At 36.3% G+C, this 13,892-nt stretch overlaps 1 protein-coding gene and 1 long non-coding RNA gene across 2 annotated transcripts in view; one reads left to right on the forward strand and one right to left on the reverse strand.

The window, feature by feature from the left end:
- LOC118160543 (potassium voltage-gated channel subfamily KQT member 1-like) overlaps nt 1–13,892 on the forward strand; it is a 521,743-nt gene that overhangs the window by 114,937 nt on the left and 392,914 nt on the right. The window lies entirely within an intron of this gene.
- On the reverse strand, nt 2,360–2,986 carry LOC118179216. Its single transcript, XR_004756401.1, has 2 exons — nt 2,907–2,986; nt 2,360–2,824 (listed from the first exon to the last, which is right to left on the reverse strand). It is a non-coding gene; the product is annotated as an uncharacterized LOC118179216 (long non-coding RNA).

The raw sequence follows: 13,892 nt of genomic DNA on the forward strand, positions 1-13,892 counted from the left end.
TTTAATGCATGTGTGCATTAGTCTCAGAGTAACTTGGTTTTCAGGCTGGTTGGAAATTGGTGATACCACCATTTGAGAATGCATCTTAAGTGAAAGTAAAGCAGTTCAGTTGGCTGCAGTACTGCCCAGGTTTAAGCAGTTAATACATCCAGTATTGGAATTCTTGTGTTAGTGATATGTGCAAGCTTAGAGAAGGTGTGCTGTCCTGCTAGAAGGTGGGAAGTGTCAATAAAAATAAAATGAAATAGCAAACTTAAAAATAGAGCTCAAGTATGAGATTTTTGTAGAAATCCATTTGCTTTGAATGGTTCACATGATGTTTCAGTTTCCAGTGATCTGGGCAAAAATGTGGAATAACACAAAATTCCCTGAGCCAGGGAATGAAACCATCAAATTTAATATATAATTCTGTGGTTGTCTGAAGTTCTTGCTGAACATTTCTGGCCCAGGCTCTTGGGTAAAATCCTCATGTAATTGTTGACCTGAGTGGAGCTATATTGATTTATACTGGCTGCCTCTGTGTTGTACAAACTGGAAATCAAAATGATGTTGCTAGATATGAACATATTTATTTAATCATAAATGCTGTCAGATTTGTTTAATTTCAATTTGTTGATGAATAGTAGACTCTTCTGTTTTTAACAAGTGCTTAAGCTACCTTATTGCCTATAATATACTTAGACAATTTTTTATTCTCTGTTGAGCGGTTAGAAGATCACACCATTAGTGCACAGAGACACTACAAAATGATGTTCTGTCTGTACTTTAAATGTAGGGAAAAAAAATATATATATATATTTGACTTATTACAGCACACTTGTTTGGTCTTTATGTTTCTAAATTAAGTTATACATTAGAAAAGGTTTTGTGGTCTAAATCTTGTGAATGTTATTTATGGAGCTGAAAAGTTAATTTTTATAACTTTGCTTTTTCTTGCTAACCTTGGCACTTTCTTTACATCACCTGATTATTTTGGCAGAAGTTGTAAAATCAATTCAAAAACAAATACTTCTTCCAGCTTGACTCAAAATAATGTGTGGTGCTGCTTCTTTCTCTGTGACATTATATCTTGAGGCCTCTATTTCTTCCTAATTTCCTATTGTATGTACATGCATGTGACAAAGACAGAGGGCCTAGTATAGAATTAGGCCTGTTTGTAAAAATAGTAAATTCCTGTATAATTATAACAGGTTACTTACTAATGAAGAAGGCAAGAGAGAGTTCCAAATGGCACTAAATGTGTGGCAAAACAAGTGGCAAACTGATGTCTGTTTAAGTTTCTTATCCATTGCACTACTGCCCAGGACTTTTACCTCTTTTACCTCTTTTACCTGTCTGATGCAGCCCATCTTGTGTATCACAAGGTCTTTGAGGAAAGAGCTGATAATACTGAGCTCTGTAAAGTGAGTAAACTGTAAGATTGCTAATTCTTTATCTGTATCTACAAGCATCAAAAATGCAAATAAAACCTATCATTCATATGAGTTTGGTATGTGAAATAGACATCAGAATGGGAGCAGAGACAAACTGTAGTGGATTTATAGTCCTTCCTAGTTTGAACATTTAAGGGCAGCTACTTAAGCTGTCATTTAAACCAACCCCAGTTCAAACCAGAAATTAAATAACAGAGATATGTTTTACCTGTGTTAAGTGACACAGTCTTTGGGGATGGATATGTTTCTTGATAGACAACGAGATCATCAACTACAAGTCCTGTCGATCTGTACTAACAGGTACTTTTGCAGAATCAGAACTCCTTGGGAAAGAAGGAGGAGTAGTAGAGGCTAAAATAATGGGCCCAAATGAGTAGCTTGGTGAGATCCTGTGAAAGTTGCAACAGACATTTGTATAAACAGAATACAGGGTAACATGTAAGTAAATCTTGGAAGGGAGAGCAAAGCCTACTGCTGTAAGTTACCTCTGATTAAGGGGCATGCAGCTATGAGTCTGCAGCCTGTGGCAATTTGGCTGGGAAGGAACCCTCCCCAGGACAGAACTGAACCGTGACACAAAAGACCACTGCTTCTAACATAAAGCCTGTAGGGTGACTTAGGACATGAAGCCTTAATGTGGAATTTGTTGAGGAATCCTCTTTCATATGAAAGAGGATTCTGCTTGTTCCTTTTGTTTTCCTTGGTACGTGTTTGTCTTACAAATGAAAAAATTCTGTTGGTCCTTGATTCTCTGTTTCAATCAATAATAAACTAGAGGTAGGGGCTATTAACTTGTGCATTCCACTACTAACTGGAGTTGTCACATGCAGTAAATCCAGTATCTGTTGATTATTCAAGACTGAAAAGAGATTCTGGAACAGAAGGAGCAAAGGTTTTGCCAACATCAGAAATGTGGTATGCCTTACTAAGGAGCAGTGGGTACCTTCTGTTGAGTCTGATAGAGCATCTACTATATGTGATTCCGTTTTTTGCTATTGTTGTTACGAAGATGAAGTTTTGCAAATGATATTTGTCTCTTTTTGGACTCTCCTTTGCTGTACTGGAACTTTGCAAAAGTGAAGGAGACCAGTGAACATAACTTTATCAGCCTTGAATTTTTTTTTTTGCCTCCAGCTGGTGTTCATGTTATGCAGATTGTGATGACAACAACCCTTGACCATGAAAATATTTTCTGTGATGCACACTGGAGTTAACCTTCCAGCAGGAAAGAGAGTTTGGCCAATACACTGCATTGAAAGATTACACCAACCTGATCCCAGATAGCACAGTCTCAGGAAAGATATACACAACACCAGTTTTAACAGCAGATATCCTGTTTTTGTTTTTCAGAGTTCTGTGGTTTAAAGCTGTGGTGTTTAAAGCTCATCAGGCTGTAAGGAAAAGCAAAAGTTAAAAATTCTATATGTCAGCATGGTTAAGCAACTGTGGTTGAGTATGCATTTTGTAGCTCACTAAGGTCACGTAAAGGTAAATATCAGTTGGTCTACTTTTAGCAGAAAGCAGTGTAATGCTGCAGTTCAGCAGTCATCACGTCAGCTCTCTTGGGAGGAAACCTTTAGAAGGTGAGATCCTCATACAATGACCATCGTCAGTGGTAATTTCTGTCAGCTGAACAGCTGTAGTAATAACTCTTCAGCTGGAACAGGCTGCCAGGCAATTGATAGCTACACCTGTTCCCCATGGGAAAGTGCGGGTCTTAATTACTTTTCATGGATTGAGAGTGAGACCAACAGTTGCTATTCTTTCTGAGGCCCTGTAAATAATAGAGTCAAACCACTCTGTGGAACACTCTGGGAACAGTGGGTTTAATACAATACTAGCTAAAATAATTTTATGCAAAAGCTTAAAAAATGTTTATGTACTTTTGCTATGTTCCTATGAAATAATCTGTATGTAATCTAGCTGTGAACATGGTTCACTGTTTCAGTTTGAAGTCCTGAAATGATGTGATAGAAGCATAAACAGAGATCTGAATGTGGAAGTGATCAGATATCCACTGTTCCCCACCTCCTTCCACCCCCCTTTTTTTTTTTTTTTTTTTTTTTTTTTTTTTACTTTTAAGATCGTAACATGAAAAACAGCTTTTAGATTGTATGTGAGAGATTTTATCTGCAAAATGATTAGCAGAACAAACCAACTTCAGAATGTGGTTATTGCACAATCAAAGGAAGTGGGAATATCTTTTTTTTTTTTTTTTTTTTTTTTAAAAAAAAAGGAACTGGCTGATTGCCAAAAACTACAGAAGAACCCTGAAGAGGAGTGGAAAAGATAGGTCTTAGATAAGGCAATGGTTGTAAGTCCTCAAGGCCTGCAGTGTAGCACTCCGTTCAAACAGGGAAAACTGAGACTCCAAGGAGGAGAATGACTTTGTTTCAGGATTGCTGAATCCTGATACAAAATGAGGCAAAATAGGCAAATGAATCTTCACTGAGGAACAGAACCTTCTGTGAGGACTGACGCTTAACTCAGGGCAAAGAAGGTACTCTTCCATCTGTGTGTGTTTGCTCTGGGTTATCTGGAAGAACAGAGCATGAAGCTTCTATTCACTTCACCAAAAGTGGGATCTACAGGGATGAGTGGACACTTCACACTTTTTTTTCAGTGGAGTGGAAAATACCACCTCTGTAATCCACAGAGCTATAGTCAATGGAAGGTGCTCCATACTGAGTCTTGGCATTTAACTTTTCTCCTTAAAAACAAATTCAGAAACAGTGGTTTGTGTGTTTATTCTAGTGGAACTGTTTGATTTATCATAAGATTGACAGATAGGAAAAATGAATGGCTTTCTCCATTGCCCACTAACAGAAATTTTATACAAAGTGAATGGAACAAGCTATAAAACTTATGATAGGTTTTAAATCTTACATTAGAAGTGCTCAAATAAAAAGGTGATGTACATAACTTTATAAGTTATCGATCAGTACTTGAAAAGAAAGGTGTTTTGCCCAACTTTCAGCATTATTTCAGTCTTCCAGTAGTTCTTTCCATCTGTAGATGGCAGTGAAGGTTTTTTGTTAGGAACTAAGAATATTTTCTTGTTAGTTTCTTTTGGCTCTTTTTGAGCCCACCGTGTATAACTCTTGACACAAAGTGCATTTCAAGTTTTACCAAGTTCTTAGTTTATTTGTGCAAATACCATTTAGCTTTGTTTTTATCACAACTTCCTTATACTTTCAATGTAACTACAGAAACAGTTCATGTTATCAGCAACAAATCTATCACACTGAATACTATCAAATCTAGTAATGATAGTAATATTGTGTAGGATAATTTAATCTACTTAAAGGTATTAGTTACAAAGCTGTTATTACTGAGGTAGAATGGAACAGCTAGGGTACTTAATCATCAACTGGATCCGTTGTGCTGCCTGTTGTCCTTTTGTAAATGTTCATTGATTATCTTAAAATATTGCTTCGTTTTTGAAAGTGTGATTGGGCGCTTTTAATATTATGTGAATATTGACTGTATTGTTACTGAGAAAGTTGTGAAGCAATAGTGCCTATCAACTAGCTACTAAAGGGAATGGTTTTATAAGGGATAAAATCACCCAAAAGGAGCTGGTTGGCTAAATGTCAGCAGCAAGTTCCATCAGAGTGCAAAATATTCCTGTATTTGCTATAGTTTGCCTACCTTCACCACATATACATTTCATCCATATTTTTGAAACAGAGATGAAGTGAAGGGGAGAGATGAAAAATTTGTAGGTGGGCAATCCACGGTAACAATGAAGATAGGGCATTTCTATCTTGTTTCCAGCTCCCTCATTGCGCTGTTGACATGTATCAATCCTCCTTCTCAGGTATATATAATATAGGTAGTAGTGATGCAACTAGTTCTGTCCACTGCATTATTAATTACTTCAGAGAGAAATTTTGGTGGTGATCTGACATTTCTGAACCAGAAAAGGTAGAATAATGAAAATTCAGCTGACAGTAGTAATTACTAATCTGGTTGTATGCTTCTTACCATTATAAAGCCTGATGTTAAATTACACTCTTTAGCACTTCTTATTTTTGTACCATAGTTTTTAATTTTGAACTCTCTAAAAAGGCTGTTTGAGGATCTATTTCAACCTCAAAGCATTTTATGAGCAAGTAATATGAAAGCAAGGCTGGCAGTAGTATAAATTTATTCCATTATGTAGTTTTCTCAGGAAGTGACCCTGCTTTTCTTTTTGTTACTATTTTGGCTTTTGTTTTTAGCCTGAAGAGTAACTTTTCAGACTTACTACTTTTAAGTGAGGACATTTGGCCAGTGGAGGGCACTGTACTATAACAAAACGAGAGACAGAAACTCCCGTTTCTTTCTGAAATATAATTTGTCACTTCAACAAACTTACTTCTAAACTTAATTCTACACTCTACAGGTACCTGAAGGGTACCTTAACTGCACTCTACAGGTACCTGAAGGGAGGCTGTAGCGAGGTGGGGGTTGGTCTATTCTCCCACGTGCCTGGTGACAGGACGAGGGGGAATGGGCTAAAGTTGCGCCAGGGGAGGTTTAGGTTGGATATTAGGAAGAACTTCTTTACTGAACGGGTTGTTAGTCACTGGAATAGGCTACCCAGGGAAGTGGTTGAGTCACCATCCCTGGAGGTCTTTAAAAGACGTTTAGATGTAGAGCTTAGGGATATGGTTTAGTGGAGGACTTGTTAGTGTTAGGTCAGAGGTTGGACTCAGCGATCTTGGAGGTCTCTTCCAACTTAGACTATTCTGTGATTCTGTGATTAATTTATAAGTGTCTGAATTTCTCCAGTGTTTAGCTGGCAAGTTGCCATGCTAAGGAAAACTGCTAGATGTACTTGAACATCAGTTTAATGAGAAACTTAACCAACCTCCAAATAGTGAACTTGGTATTGTGGTTATACTTTCCTTTCTGGAAAACAGACTGTAGCGTAACAGCCCACTGAAGGTTGTCAAAATATAAGTGCATGTATCATGTAAGCCTCTGCAACCAATGGTTCCAATCTGATGGAAAAGTCTGAAGCGAAAAAGTTGTTTTAGTAACAGAAGCTCTGACAAAAAAGATGTTGCATGTCATTAAATTCTTCATAAGTTTTCTAATCATATCACAGGATTTTACAGTAGGGATAGAATTTTTCATGAAGGGTGACATATGATCCTGAGATACATGGTTGACAATTTCTGTCTTGTGTAAAAAATAAGTTGGAAAGGATATATCTTTTTTTTGAGTAAAAGGCTCATGTTTGATATACTCAAATTATTAATGTGAATCATTAGCAGGACAGAGAATGGAAATAATGCAACTGATTCATTTGTCTAATGTTTTTGGAAAGGATGTGAAGAGGAAGACTGGGCTCACAGTCTTTGTCATGTTTTGTCTGTATGTATGAGGATAAAGATAAAGAGAGAAATCATTTTCCAAAGGTTTTGCTTAGGCTTCATAATATGTTGAGGTTTTCAGTTAAAGATTCATATTACACTGCACGTAGTTATGCTCATAGAGCTTCATGACACTTGACAGTAGGTAACTGCATTTATATGCATCTGTCGTGAAAGTTTGAAGAGTGTAACATTATGTCCTCTTATGATGATGACCCTGTACAACCCTTCTTACCAGATTACTTCAGGTTCTTATTGATAGAGAAAATGAAATAGTGCCAAACAACACATACTTCTTTCTCTTTCCCCTCACCTTTCCCTCAGTCCCGTCCTCCCCCCACCCCCGCAACAAAAGATGGAAAAAACATGAAGTTTGCAATGCACAGAGAAGTGTGGCTCTGTTGTTTACCATGGTATAATAAGAAATTAATCAGCATACATTTTCTTTGGACTTTGCAGTTATGGTTTTGTAACAGTTTCAACTTTGTTTTTATGAGACCAAGTTTTACATATGTGAAGTATATGCGTAAACATGTTCTAGTAACAGCCACATATCTGTTGCATTCATTGTGTCTTTTTATGTAAAGTACACTGAGGGAAAGGAAAAGCACAGTGACTTCAGGATGTCTGCAGCTAAACTGCATAGGTCATTCCTGATGTGGTCTAGCACCATCCACAAGCCACGTTGCACCATATGTTTTCTATTGGCAGCATTCAACAGAAAAATGTTTTAGACATTGTACACGCCAGTTATCCTTCCTCTTTCCTTCTGCAGTGGCTTCCCTGAGCTATGCCTGTGACAGAAAGCATGGCTATCAGCAGCTATAAAATCAAAAACCCAACCATTCTCGTGGGTCTAAAGCAATTAGAAGGAAAGAGTGCACAAGAACTTGAAGGAATGAGAACACCATTTGTTTTCATAGGAGTTCAGGTTGTGGCCATGAAGGGGGGGGCTGGGGTGAAAAACCGTCATTCTAACTAAGGCAGAGTGTATAAATTTTACCTTACTGATATCTGAGTGTTATACTGCTATCCTTCTGAGCATTGTGTTGACAGCACACCCTTGCAAGCCAGAATAGTGACTTCTATTTGTAAGAATTAACATTTCATCCCCTTTCTTAAGAAGTGATGTTGACTGTTTAACAATATGTTGCTCCTACAGAAATTATTTCCGGGGCACTATCAGCCAGAGGAAGATGCAGAAATTGGAAGTGAAGGTTAAGGGAGCTCAGTGTTGTTAATTAATAGGTTGTGATAAGTGGATTAGAGGAAGAAGAGAGATAGGAGAGACAACTTTATTACAGATGTGAAAAACAGTTGTATAGTGAGGTTATACTATTTTTCTGTATTTCAAAATTGATTAACAATATTATGAAAATATATTTTTTTTTAATTTCAAAATAAACTCTAAAATAGAATAGCAATAATAAATTTAAATGGTATAATTTGGTTATGAAGTTTCATAGTGGATTTGAAGCCGAGAAAGTTCAGAGTTTGATTTCTGTCTAGAAAACAGGTAGGCTGTCCAACTACCTGAAGATAAATGAATGAAGATTTTTGCTGTGTTTTTAAGTGTTAATTTGGTATTTACCATCTGGACCTACAATCTTATTTGCTAACCTCCAGACAATCTTATTCTGTAATTACTAGAAAAGCCATTTCCTTGTTGAAATATGAACAATTGTTCATTAAATTCAAATGTTTTTCATACACTACCTTTTGTACTACAACATAATATATAACAGAGCAAGATGGATGCCTACTTTCAATGTGTTAAACTGGAGTTCAGATGAAACTATTGAGTTATCGAAACTTCTGATATGAGCTGGAATTATGTCTGCAGATCATTTGTGAAAGGTTCAAAGCCACATTTCTTTTAAATGCTTGAATTATATATCTTTCAAAATCTCTTCTGTATTTCAAAGAAAAACATTGAAAGGAAAAGTAAGTTCTTCATGAATAAATAAATAAATTGCTGTGTACATCTTCATTTCATTATTTGTTTAAAAACAATACCAGTTTCATTCCTTAAGTGAACACTTCAAGACTACTGGTCATTCAGCTGCAGTAACAGTACAACAAATGTTTATCTCCCTCATTGTATTTTCAACTAAATTCAAATTTATATATTTTCCAATGAGCAGACATCTTACAGTAAAACTATTTTATGTATAAAAGTGTTCATAAAAACAAAGTATCACTTTGGGAGATTTTCTTCCATCAGCTATGGCTATTTTTATTTTTTTGGGGGGAAACTCTTCCCAGATTGAAGGAATATATTCTAGGCCTGATGTTTCACTTATTTCTAAAACTATGTCATACTTTGTTTTTTATAGTGATAATGTTTTGGGGAAAGTTTAAAGCCATAACTGAATGCTTGTTGCCAAATCAACACAGGATTTAGGTTAAATACTTCTTACCTCTATTTCCATGCCTCGGATGTAATATACATAGTTGTAGATGAAGTTCTGCATTGCAACTAGTGTACACCTGTGTTTGACCCTTTAAATAGGGCTGGTTTATAAAAGCTAATAGATAAAATTACTACTTCAGTCATTTGACTTCTGTGCTAACCTCACTGCTTGGAAACTTTATTTTAATAAGTTACTTTAAGAAAATGTAAGTGATAGAAATTCTTTGGAATCCCATGGTTTCTCATGAATTTCTCAGCTCTGACACTTTCACAGCTGCACAAGTAAAATCTTTCTTTTATATAGGTAAAACTCGATTAACTCTAAATGGAACAATGAAAGTAACTTTTCAGGTTGGATACACTTAAATAGATGCCAAACAAATACCAGTGCCAGTAGCTTGTCTGTTTTTTTTTTTTTTTTTTTTTTTTTTTCTTTCAGTGCACTGTAATTTGGAGAAGCAATTATACTCTCTTGCTTATTCAGATTAAACCTCCTATCTCCAGGGCTTTTTTTCCCCATCTCCCAACAATGCTTTTAGATGTTATCAATATGTTCTCCAAAAACTTTGCCCTAATTACGTAGCTGTTTGTTTGTATTGCTAAGATAATTTATCTCTGGTCTCTGGGTCAAAATGAATGTATCAGACCATTACAGTACAAAAAAGCTTAGTATGTGGGCAGTGAAGCTTACAGTTGTTGCACGCTATATTGAGTTCTGTTCCTCTCATTTCACATAGTTGTTTTGCTTCTAGCATGCTGTAATGGCATTTTTCATAAGTTACTGATACTTATCTCCTCTGGTTTGCATTAGTTAGTGCCTACACCCAAAGTCTAGCAAGAATAGATAATCTTGATGGCCTTTATTTAGTCAGCTGTCTGGAATATACTTGGTGTATGTCATTAGTATTAAAATATGTTCAGAAACAAAGTTCAAAAAGCTAATGAAGCTGCTTCTATGCTGATTTCTCTTCCAGCATTTGCTACTGAAGGGTCCTCTCCAATGAGTTCTGTGCCTTGTCCCTCTAGTAATGCAAATTGAATAATACAATGTAATTGCTATGTTTTCTTGGAAACATCTTTGAGATTTCTACATGTTCCTGTGCTTACTTAGCTATTTTATGTTATTTTAAAAATAATAATAAATAATAATAATAATAAAAATATTTCTATACCAAAATGCATGGAACTTGCAGCATTGCCCAGACGTTTCAGATCAGCAAAATGTGTAATCTTTCCACATTTAATTATTTTCTTATTCTTTCTAGCCTGTGGCTGCAGTAAATTAGGCATCATCTTACTCCCAGAACTTCATTACTTGACATACTTTCTCATTTTGACAAAGGAGTAAGATTTTTTTTAAATGTAATAACAATATCATTTTGATTAATATGTATAATCTTTTATAATAAACTTTGAGTAGAAGGCTTCCACTAATTTCATTGGCCTGTGGGTACACCAGCCAGCTCTGTTTAAATTTTAATTCAGAAAATGAACCTGTTAGTATGAAGTTAAACAAGTACTGGGGAAGGGTAACTTGTTAGGCAAAGAACTGCTATGGTACCTTGAGGGTTTTAACTGCAACCCCTTCTTTTGGTCTCTCTTCAAGGTAAACATCTCAGATCTAAATAAAATAAGGTATAATTTATTAAGCTAGTTATCCCTGCTGTTTGCATTATCACACTGCTGCTGGCCAGAGAGAACTGTTTTGTGACATGAACTTTGTCTCAGCAGCAGGAAGGGGCCAAACTTCTGTCTCTTCTTGTTTCCCCTTTTTCTCCCAGCAACACTGGAGGCACAGGAGTGATGGCTGTTCCCAAGGTTGGAGGATTGGTTAGGTGCGATGTGAGGTGGCAAGAGCAGGATCTGAGGGTTGTGGTGGAGAGGAGGAAATGAGATGGGAGCTTGTGCCTAAGAAGAGTTTCAGGAAAAATATCAGTCCTGATGAAAGTTAAAGTCACTGTCCCTCCTACCTAGAGCTCCTTTGCACATCTTGCTGACCACTTCAGTACCTGGTCTGGCTCCTCTCATCTCTGTTCCCCACCCATAACCACCTAAACCTATCGTTAATCCCTCCAGCTTCTCTTTGTGGGATTGAAGTAGTGTTTCTGCATATATCTGGGGAAAAAATCCTGGACAAGAAAAATTGATTTTGCCAGAAGTCTTGATTGAGATCTGTTGTCTATTTAACTGATCAAGCATCTGAGTTTCACTGGTCTCTAGATGGTCAAAAATCTGAGTTTATACATCCTCAGAGAGCTTTAAAATTCTGCCAGGAAAAATGCCTTATATTTGAAAAACTGGGAGAAAACCAAAAACCTCAATCTGTATTAGTGCATCTCTTCAGCAACATTGCAGCATGTTCCTGTTGAACAGATGTAATCAATACACCAGGATGATGACCAGGTTATCTCCATTCTCATCAAATTTACTCAGTTGCTACAATGAGCAGTCAGCCCTCCATACAGTTGATTAAATGTAGATTTAGAATCATAATAATGTGTGCAGCTATTGGATTTTTGTGAAAGAGTCTATGACTGTCTTACAGAGGTCTTTCTTTTCTGTGATATTATGTTACACCTTTATAGATTTCTTTGTTGTTTGTTTGCCTACTTGTGAAAGCTCTTAACCAACCTGTGTGCTTGAACCCCTGTGTATTTACTTGGGGTTTAAATTTAATTTAATCACTCACGCATAGTATTCAAACCTGAAAATTAAGTCCAAATTACCCTCCTGCTTGCTTTACAGCAAATCTGTGTGTGTGATGAGTAAACAGACTGTGGGTGGTGTAGGGCAAAATAAAATTTAAGTGCTTGTTCGCAAGGGCAGCTTTCTTCACCTTCAATAGATAAACACCTAGCTATGGTTTAGCAGATTTTACCAGTTGGCTTATTTGACATGAGAAACAAATATTCCAACAGCTGAATGTGTGTGTATATATATATTATATATATACGTATTTGTATTTTCATAGGCAACATTTAAAAGTTTTCAGAGTTCTTCAGTGTTCAGAACTTAAGTCTTGATGTCTGGATTAAAGATTTAAACCTCTGTAACTAAATTGGAAATAACAAAACCAAAATATAAGCCCTTACCTTACGCATTTAGTCTATACAACAAGTAAGTATTGCACAATAAAATGATAGCAATTTGGAAAAAAAAATAAGTCCTTATAGATTGCTTAAGAATACTCTTTTGTTATCCTCTTTTTGAACTACATCTGTTTGAGTAGCAGTAATGCACATTTCCAGGATCTCTGATTTCAGCAGAGGAATTGTGATGGTTTAATGCATGAGCTAATGAAGAACTGAAGTTGTGACCAAGGTTGTTTAATCTTATCTTTGGCTGTTCCTTTTTCAGTAAGTTCTTATCTATTTCACAAATAGAAGAGGCATGAGCTCATTATAGAATTCGGTATTCAGGACATCACCATTCCCCTCACTACTACTTCTGAGATGGCTTGTCTTCTAGCACTGGCCGAACAAAATTAATATAATTATCAAAGCTTGACAACCGTTAACACCTTTCCCTGGGCAAGGGTTTTCTGCTTCTCCTAGGGTGAGGGATTTTTTCTTGTTCAGTAGTTTCAGTATTCTATTTCTTGTTTGGTAACAAAGAAATAGCAGAGAATTGTCTGACAATTCAGATGGCTTACCTTATTTATCTGTATTTCACAAATATCCCTGATAATAGTAACCACAGCCTCCATGTCTGCCTGTTTTAAAATACCTCATTTTTTTTTTTTTTTCAGGAAGGAGGGAGGGGGAGAAAGCAATGAAAGAAACAGATTAAGTTCAAGGTCTTTTGGTTTACACTGTTAGTTCTGATACCAGTGCTTTTATTTAAACAGAGCTGGCCTGTCCTGGACTAGCAATCAGCTGTGCCCCAGCAAGTGAAATCTGTAGTCAATCTGTAGTCTGTGGGGTCAGGAAGAAATCTGAGGAACTCTGTAATACAGGATGTTAGATGAAACTCCTTCTCAGAGAGCATCGGAATAACTTCTCCATGCAGACTCTGGACCCAAATTATTAAATGGATTGTAAACTATGATGTTTATACATGAGCTTGTGCTGAGTGACTGTGAGCTACAGTCCATTAGCTATCTGGTTGCAGTTATGTAGGCAGGCTGTGAGGGGTCTGTGTTTGCCTGTATCTGCTACAAAGACATGACTTCAAAGAAGACACTGTGCAAAGAGGTTGGGTCTACTGCTCAGTAACTTACGGAAAGACACCTTTTAAAGAAATATAACCCACAAAATCCAAATCAGAGATGGGAAATGGGTTTGGGGTCCTGTAGATTCAATTTTGACATTACAACAAATGTGATAAGTATTACTTAAACCAGTAATGTTTGTCAGCTTGCATTTTTGGCAGATCCCACATTTTTTTCCAATTTCTGTATGCCATTTTGCATAGAATCTATAAAGCAAAGTCAAAGGGAGTTTGTCTTTAATAACAAAGGATGGTAAAAATAGCTGTGGTATCAGTGACTGCCATACAACCCTTGACATTTTATTTTTTAACTTTAATCACCTAAATTGTCTTATGTTCCTTGATGGCAATCATCTACAAAAAGTATTTGACATAAGATAAATTCTGGCTAAAAGAATCATTAATTTGAGAGAACAGAAGCAGAAAACTCTGGCATAAAATCTTATAAAAATAGCTTTTCTACTTTTCTGTTTG

This window comes from Oxyura jamaicensis, chromosome 1 (assembly GCF_011077185.1).
Source record: "Oxyura jamaicensis isolate SHBP4307 breed ruddy duck chromosome 1, BPBGC_Ojam_1.0, whole genome shotgun sequence".
NCBI lineage: Eukaryota > Metazoa > Chordata > Aves > Anseriformes > Anatidae > Oxyura > Oxyura jamaicensis.